Raw genomic sequence first — 14,474 nt, 5'->3', positions numbered from 1 at the left:
ATAAGAGATGAATAACTCCAATTTATTCGCCAACACTTGATGAGTTTTCAATATTGACCCTGCATTTACACCTCCCAACATATTAGCATAAAAACACACTTGCACTTTATGTAAGCACTGTATTACAGTCTCACCTCTACCTAACAAACACATTTATTTGCAGTGCTCACATATTGTGTAAGAGTGCGTGTGAAGCCTCGAGAATGCTAAAGGGGAATGAATCAATTACCTTCAGGCCTGTCAGACTTCCATCTTGTGTATAAAAATGGAAGCCCTTTAAGTAGAGACAGGAATTGTGTTAGGTAATAGACAGAGAGAGAGCTGGTGTTGAAGTGCTGTGATGTAGTTCCACTGAGGGATTGTAATTACAAATATTTGGCCTTTACTGGAGACCATGTGCTTAGAAGCATGAAAGAGCTATCCTCTTCTCTGTCACATACTTACACGGGTCTCATTCCTCCTGTGCCTTGACCCACTTTAAAGTTGCTGCTGAAAAATGCACAGAGATCTATGGCCGTATGCCATTTGAAGGCATCCGCTGCTCACTACAAAAACACGTCTACAGGGAAGTGATTGTGTCCCTGCGCTCTCTTTGCCTTGGCTCCTTTAACCTTATGAGACAGGACTAAATGGTTTGCTCTGCAGAAATGGCTTTTCTCTGAAACTCTTGGACTTCAATAGGGCAAGAAGACATGCAGCTGAACAGAATGCATGTGTGCATGCGCTGTGCCACTTTTCGAGTAGCCGATCAAAGCATTCCTACAGATCCGAAACTGATTCATGAATGATGCTTTTCAGACTTCACGATTTCATTCATAACTGCAGGACGGCAACAGGCCAAGAAGTCGCAACAGAGAGAGATGTTTTTGTGTTAATTCTCTGCTGAAAAGACTGATTGAACTCTCCCCCAGCCAAAAACCTTTCTATGACACAATCATGATTAAATCTGAATAGATGTGTCATTTATATCAGTGACTTAACACTTGATTGTGATTGGTCAGTTGTAGATTTCTACAATACATTTTTTGTATAATGACGGCTAAATGATAACTGATTCTATTGAGAATGAGGACATGCGTCACGGTAGCTTGCTGTCACGTGACGAATTGAGCCCACCCACCATTTTGGGAGGATACGCTATCGGTTGCTAGGGGCAACAGTGTAAGAGCATACAGAGACGGATACAAATTGTAACGGATATATGGATAGAAATTACGAGAAAATTAAGAAGAAATGGATAAGAATGTGGCAAAAGAAAAGGGTCCTTACAGGGAGAAACTTACTACCAATGTCAAACAGAGGTATTTAGAAAAGCTGGCTGATATTAAAAACGTCGACTCATACGAGCTGCCTGCAGCTGAATGGAACAGAGACCTAGACTCTTTACCACCTTGCACTTATATGGAAATAGCTAATTACTTGGTTTTTGGCATCAGCTATAACGAAAAAACTGTAACAAATGGTTCCTACGGTTTCCACGACAATCGTGTGAGACACTGGAGTAGTTTTTTTACACAGCAGTGTTTTCCAGACATTCTAAAATAGTGCGACAACTCTACTACCAATACAAACAATGCACGGTGCTGCCGCGGGTATCCTCCCAAAATGGCGGAAAGGGGAGGAGACGCGGTCTCTGGGGGCGGGGCGCTGTGTCGTGACGACATCTCCTCATTCTCAATAGTTAGTTTCATAGCTCATGTTTCACTCCATGCTCTCTTTCTCCTTGCATAATAATTTCAACTCAAATCGATATTTCATACTCATTAATTTACTTATTTGGTAAATATAATAAATCTTTGCCTCCGGGTCTTCCGTCACATCATTAATGCACATTATGCATTACATATTCATAGACAGTAGCATGAGAAAGCCAGAGCATTCACTGTACAATACAGAATGTTTTCTCATTGTTGGTGCACTGCAGAAAATAGTGTTTGTTTAAAAAAAAAAAAAAAAAAATTTTTATATATATATATATATATATATATATATATATATATATATATATATATATATATATATATATATATATATATATATATATATATATATATATATATTTTTTAAAACAAGATAAATTTAGTGGAGAACCAAAGCTAATTATTATTAAAAATGCATCTTGAATTTAAGTATATATTGTCCTTTTCTACATTTTCACTAAACAATAAACATGAATGAATCTAGCTTGAAACAATAAGAATTTGTTTGTTTTTTATATATATATAAAAAAAGTCTGAACAAAATTGACAGGAAAACATGAGAAAGATACTGTAGAGAATTGCATTGTGTGCTTATTTCATTGGCCTGAGACTAACATAGTGTATTTTATTATGAATACTCTGATTGGAACTGACATTTACTGAGTCGGCTTTTTCAACGATTGGGCCCTGTAAATCATGTTGGGATGTAAGAGCCATTGTTTCAAAAGACATTGAAATGAAAGAGGGTCTCACCTTAAAGCCAATGTCACCTCGTTTACAGCAGAGGCAAGCCAGCATGAGGAAGATGAAGGTAAAGAGTCCAGAGAAAGACACAGCAACCACAGCCAGAGAGGACGACCAGGACAGCTCACTCAGTGGAGCGCCATCTGCAGGACAGATACAACATTTTTTTTTCCAACATCAAGAAATTTATATAATGCTATACGTTTGTGTTTTTAGATGCTGTAACAGTAATACAATACAACATACAGTAATACAAATACAATATGACTGCTGATTAAAGTTGTTAAAAATGGAATTTAGCATGTTACACTTTGAACTTTGTGGCCATTTTGTAACTTTAACGCTAACTATTAGCATTTTACCTCCCAGTAAAAATTATACATTTAATGATCACATTAAAGCTGTAATGTTTGTTTAAATAGTATGAGAGGCAAAACATGACTTTTTACTGATGGTTATTCTCAGGATTGTCCTGACTTCCTGTATGGTTGCGTTTAAGTCCATTTTTTATGCCCTTCCCTCGCTAACTTCCCTCCATCTCTTCACTCGGATGTACGGCATTGCTTAAAGGGTTAGTTCACCCAAAAATGTAATTTACTCACCCTCAAGCAATTCTAGGTGTATATGACTTTCTTCTTTCAGCCAAACACAATTGGAGTTATATTAAAAAATATCCTGGCTTCCAAGCTTTATAATGGAAGTGAAAAGCTGAGATTTTGAAGCCCAAAAAAGCAGATCAATCTAACATAAAAGTAATCCATATAGCTCCAGGGCGTTAAAAAATGCCTAAATGTGAAGCGATGCATTTTTGTAAGAAAAATATCCATATTTATATCCATCTCGGCTGCAAACTCAAGCTTTTCTCTTTAAAAATTATTATTTTAGACTTCTAATTCGTCACCGTTGTTTTGTTTTACTCTATCCTCTGCGCTTTCCCTTTCATCATTATGTCGGGTCAGAGGTCACTCTTCCCCCAGAACTAGACTCGCGTACGGCAGTTACCCGAAGCTAGTGATTCGAGTTAACAAAAGTTAGAAATATTTAATACTCCAATTGAGTTTGGCTAAAAGATGAAAGTCATATACACCTAGGATGGCTTGAGGGTGAGTAAATTATGGAATAATTTACATTTTTGGGTGAACTAACCCTTTTAGTTGCATGAGTGCCCACAACTAGAGTGCAGTGCCCTTGATCACTTGGAATCTGCAATGGAGCTGATTTATTATTTACAGTTTCTCCCCCTTATGAATTAGTTTTATGCACCATTTTATAGGTCTGTGTGTAGGCTTGGGCTGTTGGAGAAAATATAAAAAATTACACAAACAAAAAATGATAACAATTTAAACTATAACAGTCAGCTACAAGTAATTTGCGGTTAAATGTCAAAATAACTCCAATATCATATACTAGAGTTGTGTGGAGGTGAGGGTAAATTAAGCGAGATCTTCTGTGACGTCACATTCGTGTTGCATTGTGGTCTATGGATCTGCCTGAAGTGTACATATTGAGTAGACTCGCTCCCTCTGTCAAAATTAAGGGGTCAAGCACCAAATACACTTCCCCCGCCCACTTGACGAAGTTGAACGCACTTCAAAATGGTGGCAGGGATTCCCCCAAAGGGAAGTGCTTAGGGAAGTTAGAAAGTATGTCTAAATGTGGAGTTAAACACAGCCCTAGTATCTGGCTGGTACTGCGATTTCAACATAGCAGCATCTACTAGGGGTCAGGAACCTGGACTTGTTTGTAAGGTCGATATTAAGTATAATTTGTGTCTTTTTCGATTTGGATTTTAGATTAATTAGTTGCAAGGACTTCATTAGCATTGAATGTCTGTTGCTGACTAATGGCATTAAATGGTTGTGCTGTGTTGTTCACTCATATGACCTTGGCGAGAGAAACATTTGGCCTCACAAACTGAATTTAATCCACCATTGAGTTTCTTCTGTTTTCACTTTATTCGGAATAAGCAAAACAGCCAGGTAACAAATTAAAATGCTGAAGCCAAAAGGACCATGGGCTGAATGAATGTAATGTAACACATGCATTCATGAACACAGCATACAACATGCTGTTTTCTCTTACCTTTTAAACTGTCTAGTCTAATATTGCGATATGCAGGCCAGAGTCGCATATATTATTAAAGAAGTGCTAGGGCAAGCACATAAAGTGTTAAAGAGCATAATTAATTCATAATTTATACAAGGAATATGCTATCTAATTCACCAACTAGGACAAGAAAATAACAAACCTAAGAATGATAGTTACTCTCAGTGATGCCGTATTTGCTAGCTTTATTTATTTATTGGACTTGCAGGGTCTTATTTTCACTCCAAATTCAGCTTCAGTAGTTGCCATGGAAACTGGAATGGATAGGATGAGTGTAAAATCTGCAGTTGGCTGCAAAACGCTGTTTTTCCAACACATTCCCATGAATCCATGCTTCTATCTATCTATCTATCTATCTATCTATCTATCTATCTATCTATCTATCTATCTATCTATCTATCTATCTATCTATCTATCTATCTATCTATCTATCTATCTATCTATCTATCTATCTATCTATCTATCTATCTATCTATCTATCTATCTATCTATCTATCTATCTATCTATCTATCTAACAAGAAAAAAAGTAGACTATGTAGAAGTAGAAGTAAAAGTAGAAGATATGGTTTTATCTATATTTGATTCTTTCTGGTGCTGAACAACTCACTGCAGCTGCATTACAATCAGACATAAATCATTAAGTTCAAATCAACAGAGAGACACCAGAAATATGGCTAAACCACTATTATAAAGACACTGCACTAATGAGTGACAAATACCCTTTCAAGCACCCTTCAGAAAAGGTTATTTGGAAGAAAAAATATAGTCACTGTTCCAGGGTGAGGGATACAATTACACACACTCATTAATAAAACTGTCAAATAGTGAGGACAACTCAATGTCCTCAAAATCAGTTTTTTGATGTTTCACTACATTTGGGACGATGTTTTAAAAAAAGTATTGTCAAACCTATACAACCACATAGTCTTCACTGTGAGATCAATGGTATTGAGTCCTGTCTTAATGAAGACTCTTAATGAGAACAGATATTACTAGAAGGGCACACATACACTTCAAAACTGAAATAAGACTTTATTTTTACTTGCATTTATTCGTATCCCTCACATAATTTGTACTAAACTCCTTTACCTAAACTATTGCAGCAGAGTTGCAGCAACAAAAGTTTAAAATTTACATTATTTACATTTACATTTATTCATTTAGCAGACGCTTTTATCCAAAGCGACTTACAAATGAGAACATCAGAAGCAGTTAAACTATCAATAGGACAACAATATGCAAGTGCTATGACCCTTCTCAGTTTAATCTAACGCAGTACATGTAAAAAAAAATCTACATTTTTTTTATGAATAGAATAGAAAAAGATGCGTCTTCAACCGTTTCTTAATGGCAATGGACTCAGCAGCTCTGGTTGAGTTAGGTAGATCATTCCACCAGCAGGGAACAGTCAAGGTAAAGGTCTGAGAAAGAGATTTTGTGCCTCTTTGAGATGGCACCACAAGACGACGTTCACTTGCAGAGCGCAAGTTTCTGGATGGCACATAAGTCTGAAGTAATGAGTTTAGGTAAAAGGGAGCAGAGCCAGTGGTTGTTCTGCAGGCAAACGTCAGTGACTTGAATTTGATGCAAGCAGAAACTGGCAACCAATGCAATTTAGTGAGGAAAGGAGTGACGTGTGCTCTCTTCGGCTCGTCAAAGACCACTCTTGCTGCAGCATTCTGGTGCAGAGGTTTGACAGAGCAAACTGGAAGACCAGCCGGGAGAGCATTACAGTCCAGTCTGGATATAGCTTGGACAAGGAGTTGTGTAGCATGCTCTGATAGGAAGGGCCTGATCCTCCTCTGAAAGTGGAGAGAAGGAGGGTAGAATGTGTGTGTTAGCTAGTAAGATGTGTGTGTCAGTTTGTGGATTGGTAAATTGGCCGCTGATGGTGGTTGTTTTATTTATAAAGAATTTTTGCAAAATCGTCAGCTGTTAGGGTTGATGAAGGAGGAGGAGGAGGAGGGTTGAGGAGAGAGGAGAAGGTTTTGAAAAGCATGCAAGAGACAGAAGAATTGTTAATTTTGTCGTGATAGTGAGTCATTTTAGCAGTAGAGATATTAGCAGAGAAGGAAGAGAGGAGGGATTGATAAAGACCAAGGTCAGTAGGATCTTTCGATTTGCGTCACTTCATCTCTGCACCCCTGAGTTTAGAACGATGCTCACGGAGAACATCAGATAACCAGCGGGCAGAGGGGGTGGCGCGGGCTGGCCTGGAGGAAAGGGGGCAGAAGTTGTCCAAGCGGGATGGTAAAGTGGAGAAAAGAGTATCAGTTGCACTGTTAGTATCTAGTATCTGCATATTACACCAAAACATTTTAAACTGTAATAATATTTCACATATTACATTTTTACTGTATTTTGGATTAAATAAATGCAGCCTTGGTGAACATAAGAGATTTCTTACAAAAACATTTTAAAATCTTACTTTTGAAAGGTAGTGTGGTTACTCTGCTAAAGAATACCTGTGTGAACTTGAGAGGATGTGACTTCATTGATCCACTAAAAATCCTCTTGCTACCACTCGGTTAAAAACAATAGCCAAACATAGCCAGAGTGAAGTTAGTTCTGAGAAAAGCTTTAGTATTTATTGCAGATTGCTGATATTTTTATAATGATATTCATACAAATGTGATCCAAGTGTCCAAATGCTTTTTGGGGCAATTGTATAAACAATATACTAACAGAAACGGGGAATAGCAAAGTGCTATCTAATTCTAAATAAATAATGACTGGTGGTTACATAAGTGCACAAATCTGTCAGAACGCAGTACAAACCAGTGTACACTGACTAATGTGACAACAAAATTGCAGATACCAAATGAGTGTCAATTGCTACACACAACCGTATATGTGAAGCAAAGTTAAGCATCAATAATGAATGATGCTTTAAATTAAAACTACAGACAATTCATTTATAATCTAGTAGATCTGGTTTCAATGCTAATAGTCTAGAATCTAAAGACCTTTGCTGTAGCAATTACAATCACAACTAATGATTCTGTCTCTCTCTGCTCAAGTGAGACTGTACAATGATTAGGAGTGTGAACAATTGACAGTCACATTAGTCATGTAACACAAGCTATTTCTGAGATGGCTGTCTAGTTATCTTCATCTTAACACATTCTCTGAAACACATTGTCTGGATCCTGTGAGCTTAAATTCCAGACCGTCTTTTCAAAGTGCGACTGCCGCTGTGACTCATCGAGCCATTACAAGGCTTTCAAATGCAGGTGCTCTCAAAATTTGTTGTCTTTGAGGTTTGATTTGGCCCAATCAAACTCTCAATTTGTAATCAAACTTTAGTCTAAAGTGTTTACTGGAACTGTCCTCATCAAAGTGTTTTATAGCTTACAATGAACCCAGAGAGAATATAAATCATGTAACAAATAATTATTTGTTTCCAAAAAATATTTTTTCTATTCATCAAAGGCAAAATCATTATCACAGTTTTCACAGACACACAAAAAATATATAAATATAAATATCATTGATAACAATAAGACATGTTTCTTGAGCACCACATTAGAATGATTTCTGAAGGATCATGTGACACTGAAGACTGGAGAAATGATGCTGAAAATTCAGCTTTCCATCACAGGAATAATTTACATTTAAAAAAAGAAAACAGTTATTTTAAATTGTTATATTTTACAATATTACTGTTTTTACTGTGTTTTTGATCAAATAATTTCAGCCTTGGTGATCATTAGAGACTTCTTTCAAAAATATTACCACAAATCTTACCAACCCCAAACTTTTGAACAATAGTGTACAGTATATATTCCATTATATTTAATAAAACATTCACCATGATAGAATGAATGCCCAGGGTGTTTCCCTCCCTATGGCCTGTGACGCTGAGATGGACACATTGACCCTAAGACAAGTGGTTTGGATGCATGGATGGATGAGAGAAGGACACTTAATGTCCCATGATACTGTAATTTACCCCAAACTCTTTATAATGGTGCTAAAACATGATTGAGCTCAACGTTCCAGGTCGTCTCCCCAGCCTGGCCTCTTGCTGTCATTCCATGAGATCCAATTCAATTTAAATTCCATCTCACAAACTGAAAAGGAACCCTTTCTTAAATTTTGCACAACCCTGCTTCCCAGCACCCCATGCTTTAACATCGAAAAAATAAGATGCTGTTCTAGAAAAATCCAAGCATGAGTACAAGGAGATATGCATGTCTGATATTCTCCAGGCATTTGTTATAAAAAAAAGAAGCAGGAACAGAACAATGTTTTAAGAGCAGTTTTTTTTTTTTTAAAGCAGTGAACATCTAGTGTTACAAAAAAAGAAAAAAAGAAGTTCTGACTGCTGTTTGCTCTTTCCTCTCTTTCTCCTCCAGAGGAGCTTCGGGGTTGGTACCCATTTTCAGTCAGCTCAGGAAGAGAGCAGGAGCAGCTCTAATGACTAAATGATGAGGGATGGGTGGGGGTGAACCAGAGCAAAGCCATGAGAGCTGGAGGAAACGTGTACCCTGTTCCTGGTGGGAAGCCACTTCAGACTGACAAAAGAGCCTCAAGCAGAACCTTTAATTTACAGCAGTCAAGAACAACAGCATTCAAGCAAGATTCATTAACATAAACTAAGCCCAAACTGCTAACCAATCATAAGGCTGGGTATTGTTTCCATGGAGATGACTGGCAGGTGATTTAAACGGAACAGTCTGGTGCTTAGACAGGTCATATACACTTTCACTTATTTCTAAAATGCCAGAAAAGCAATAATGGGCCTTTAGACATGTCAGCACACACACAGATTCTTCTCTGAGTGACAGGTCTGTTTGCCAAAATCAGAGAGCGTGAACTGACATATACACATTTCAATTGGTGGACTGAAATAAGGAGGCAAAGCTCCAACCTGGTCTCACAGGAAAATTCGTATGAATTTGTACGATGTGAATTTTTTGAAGAAAGCATGGTCCAGCTCTAAACATAACCGCCACTGCGGCATAAGCAGATCGCACCAAAAAAATATGATTGAGATATTACAAATTCATACAAATTATTCACCAATTCACCAAAAGGTAAAAGAGTTGCTCCATGAGATACCTAGAGATTGGCATGGTTTTATTTAAGTTAGCCTAATAGCTAGTTTGATTTGCATTGAGAGATGATCTTATGGAAAGTACTCCATGCCAATCTCTAGGTATGGTGAAGGCTATGTGATGATGTGCGGCTATTTTAATTCCAAAGGCCAAGGGAACTTTATCAGGATGCATAGTATCCTGGATCCATGAAGTAACTGGCCTTTAAAAATAAAAATCTGCCTGCCTCTATGGGAATTTAACATAGGGGTGTCCAAACTTATGCACCCTGTATTTCAAGGAAGAACATTTATTTATTTATGATACATTATTCATTCACAAAGAAAATTGGTGTCCTTAAAGATTGGATTTTTCCTAATTTTTTTAATTAAGGCATTAAGTTCAATTTCCAAAAGATGATTTTTTATTCCTCTTTTTAGTCAACTTTAGCATGGGTGTCTAAACTTATGCATAGCACTGTATATATATGGAACCCGGAATGTGGTTTAAACTGAGGGGGACCCCTGATGCCCCAATCAACCCCCCAAACCTGCAACCAACTCCCTGGGAATCAAATCCATGACCTTGGTGTTTGAGCTACAGCAGTGGTTCCCAATCCGGGTCCTGGAGTACCCTCAACACTGCACAATTTTAATGTCTCTCTTATCTAATACACATATTTAAGGTCTTGGAGTCTTTACTAATGATCTGAGTTGAATCAGGTTAGAGCTGCACTATTCTGGATACATTTAGAATTATGTTTTTTTTGTTTTCAAACAGAGATCACAATATTCTCACGATTCTGAACAGACAACTAAACAAAATGACGTAATTTACTAGAGGTTCTGACAAAATGATAATTCCTGCAGTCTATTTAAAATGTTTAATGAATCTGAATGAATTATTTGGTTTGAATGAATGATTCAATGACTCTGGCAATTCACTATAGGTGCGTTTGACTTCCGCTGCGGTTGGGTGTAACCGATCGATCAGCGAGAGTTGCCGTGTACAGTCGGGGAGGAGTTGTGTACGAAATCACCCCCTACCTATACCCTTAAAAAGGGCACTATTTGAGGGGACAGCCATTTGTAGTAGTGTCCGAAACCATAGTGGAAGTTATCGAGTGCACTCATTCAATCCCAACCGAACGGCGCACTCATTTTTCATTCATTCCCTCAAGTAAACTATATTAGTGAACTAATGTAGGGAATAGTGAATGAGGGTATGGGGGCAATTTTGGACACAGCCCAGGACCAGGATTGGGAACCACTGAGCTAAAGGAAGCAATTCAAATCTATTGCAGAAACAATAGTGAGATAGAAAATGCTGTAAAGACAGTACATCAGCTTAAACATTGTGCTGAGAGAACTCTCTAGATGACACATACTTATCCTTACGCTGCTACTCAGGTAGTTTTAATGTGCTGGCATTACTTACATCCCTCACTCGACTATCTCCAACAGCTTTGCGCAGTCAGCACGAAAGCAGACAAAAAGCGAGAGATGAAAGATTAAAACTGAGGGATAGTAGAAGCTGAATGCCAAACATGCTCAGAGAAAAGAGAGCGAGACAGTCTGTTCAAACATGATCAAATGTTTAATCTAATAAGCTGAAGCCTAATATTGATGAAGAGACAGAATGTAAGAACAGAAGGCGAATCAGGGGAAGGGTGGAGGGGTGGAGAGGTGGAGCTGGACCACGGCCCATGACAGACAAGCTGAAAATGGACATAGACATAATGCACATATGGCCAAAGAGCTGCTCACTCTGCCAGACTGACCCCAAATACAGCCTGAGGACATGAGAAACACAGCGCCCTAGAGACATCAACACATCAGAGCAAACAAACTGGCTCCATCAGGGATGGAGATTCAGTTTAAAATCGGCGGCCATATTTGTGACGCCCCAAGCAGATCGTTTGCAGAGGTATATGGTGCCCATATATAATGCATCCCTACCTAAGATGAAAATGTTAATGTTTGTGAATGTTCCATATGTTAAAATGGTAAATCACCATGTGCATGTCTCATTGTATGTCCTTTATGACAATGTTTCGCAATCCTTGAGTGTCAAATCAAAGGATTTTATAAATAAAAGAGGTGTACAAATAAGCTGATTTTATGCTGACTCTTTCTTTATAGGCAAATATGTGTCATTCACTGCAGTGAAGAGTGAAATAGTGAACAAGCTAACATAGTGTATATGCATGAATTCATAGATTCTTTTGCATAATATTTGCATAAATTTCTGAGTTTAACACTGAGCTGAGTCTGCTGACATGCTATCTTGGACAAGCAAAGACAAAATTTCCAGTTTTCTATTATCTTTAACAACTACAGTACGTTTCAAATAAGCTTTTAACGAGGGAATTATTCAAGTTTCTGTTTTAAAGAAGCTGCATGGATCTATTTAATCACTCTCTCACACACACACACACACAGGCACGCATGCACACTTAAGCATGGCTGTTAGCATCTGTGTAGCTTCTTGGTACAAGAAGTTAAGTTCTTGGAACCGTGCTGGGCTCACAAACGTGGGGATTATGTAACTCCCAGTGAAATATGCCACCTTCAATGAAAAACCTTCAGTAGTGTAATTGAAAGTCAATCCTTTAGATACCTTACTTCACCACCGCTTTGAAATTGTAATGTACACCTGCATGCTTAAAGCATACAATCAAAATGTCATTATGAAATCAAAATTGCCCCTAATACTTTGTTAGCACACATAGCTAGTCTTGTGGTGAACACTTAATCCGTGCAAGTTAATACACAGAATTTGTTTTGTTTTTTTGTCGTGGTAATCTTTAATCAAAATCTGAATATTTGCTGAATATTAAAGGGCGTTCCTTTTCTGATTACTTCATTTTGATAGCTTGGGTTAAATATCCTTAAAGGGGGGGTACAATGGTGTTTCATGTATTCAGAGTTGTTTACACTGTTAAAGAGATGGATTCTCATGCTAAACATGGGCAAAGTTTAAAAAAAATATTTTGGACGAATAACGGAGAATTTCTGTGCCGAAAATCTTACTTCCGGGTTGGTACAAGTTTCGGCTGTTTTTTTTTCGATCGTGGATCTAATGACGTAGATGAGAGTGGAACTCCTTATATGAGCATTTCTCTCGGAAAAGCTCGCCCGCCGCCCGCGCACACGTCGACCAGAGGAGAGCGAGACCGCGCACATCAACACGCCTCAACAGGAAATCATCGGCAGCCGGCGCTGCATAGGATTTGTTCAAGAATGTCTCCAAAAAAGTGTGTTTTTGGATGTGAGGGAAAGCTTACCGTGTTCAGCTTTCCAAAGAACCCAGTGTTACAGGAACAGACAGTGGATGCAGTTTGTTTTTCCGGGGCAGCAACGGAGTGTAGGAAGTGCGGTTGTGTGTTCTGGCCATTTCAGTGACGAATGTTTTATTAACAAGGCCCAGGTCGACGCTTGATTTGCAAATCGTTTGCTATTAAAACGTGGAGCGGTCCCAGTGATAAAAGACCCCATTCATGTAAGTGCAACTGGATCAAATTTCTGTCTTTTGCTGGAAATCATGCACTACCGCTTGACTCTATAGCTCCGCCTCCAGGAGCTCGGCTTTTTCCGGAGAGAATCGGAAAGCTGTATTTTCCTTTTATAAATATAATAAAACTAAACACTTTTTGGAGATATTAAAGATGCACTACTACTCAATAGGTACTCAAGATTAACATGAGATTAGGTGAAACTGTACATGTTATCTGCTATGAGCGAGGGATGGAGAGGAGGTGCACAAAAGTAAAACCCTGCCCTCAATTCAATATTCCATTTCACTTGGAAATACAACACTGAAGTAAAGTCGGTTGCAACTTCCGGTTGAACTTGTTGTCTTCAAGTTGAACTTGAACTTCCAATCTTTTGAAAATGCAAAAGATTTCATGATTCCTTTTTTAGAAGATTACAAACTTGTACGACAAAAAAAAAAAAAATCCAAAATATATTTATAAGATATATTCGTGAGATATATAGTTGTGAACAAGTGAAAATGCAACTATGACCAAATTATTATTATTATTTTTTAAAATACAGTTCATTAATATAAATCTACATCTAACTTACAGCCATACCGGTGCTTGAGTTTGCTTTCATTTCAACAAAGAAATCTGTCACACTGCAACTGAATAGCTAAAGATAAATGATGATACATGTTACCCATTTGTTTTCCAGGTTTACAAGTAAGTAGAGAAAATCAGAGGCATTCTAAACCAATACACAAATAAAACAAATTGAATATTCATTTATGATAGAGAATAGCAAGTCGAAGTCATTTATCCTACTTTGCAGAGACTCTGACCCAAATACTTATGGCCTTCTTTTTGTACAGTCACCACTAGTTGTGACATTTTTACAGCGGGTACACAGATTTGCTTATTTCAGCACTACTGTGCAGGAAGGCCGGATACACAGCAGAGAAGTGTGTGTGTATTTATCAGAAACACTTTTGGGGTTTACTGGTGCTTATGTTATGCTAAATCAACAACTCAATGACCCGCCAGTCCATCGTTCCCATTCCCTTGATCCTTTTAAACCTACTTTAAAATACAGTTCATTTATTTCAGAAGTTGGCACTTTGCCATCTGCATGATGGAAAGAAGGAGAGAGAGAAAAAAAATATCAAGTTTTTCCCACTGTGCTCTTTGAGCTGAATCTAATTTTCTTAACTTTCTCATTATGACTTGAGATTCTTCCATGCCTAATGTTTACTTTTTATAGGCCTCATTTAAAGTAGGCCTATGTGTTCTTTCAAAAGCTACGGCACATCCAAGAAACTATTGATTAGGGCTCAGAAAGGCAAACTAATATCAAAGACTTGAATTATGGGATGGTTTATATGGATCAAAGACCCATTATTCTC

The sequence above is a fragment of the Scardinius erythrophthalmus genome (assembly GCF_964197995.2).
Source record: "Scardinius erythrophthalmus genome assembly, chromosome: 18".
Taxonomy (NCBI): domain Eukaryota; kingdom Metazoa; phylum Chordata; class Actinopteri; order Cypriniformes; family Leuciscidae; genus Scardinius; species Scardinius erythrophthalmus.
The sequence above is the reverse complement of the archived record's forward strand: the minus strand, read 5'-3'. Positions refer to the sequence as shown.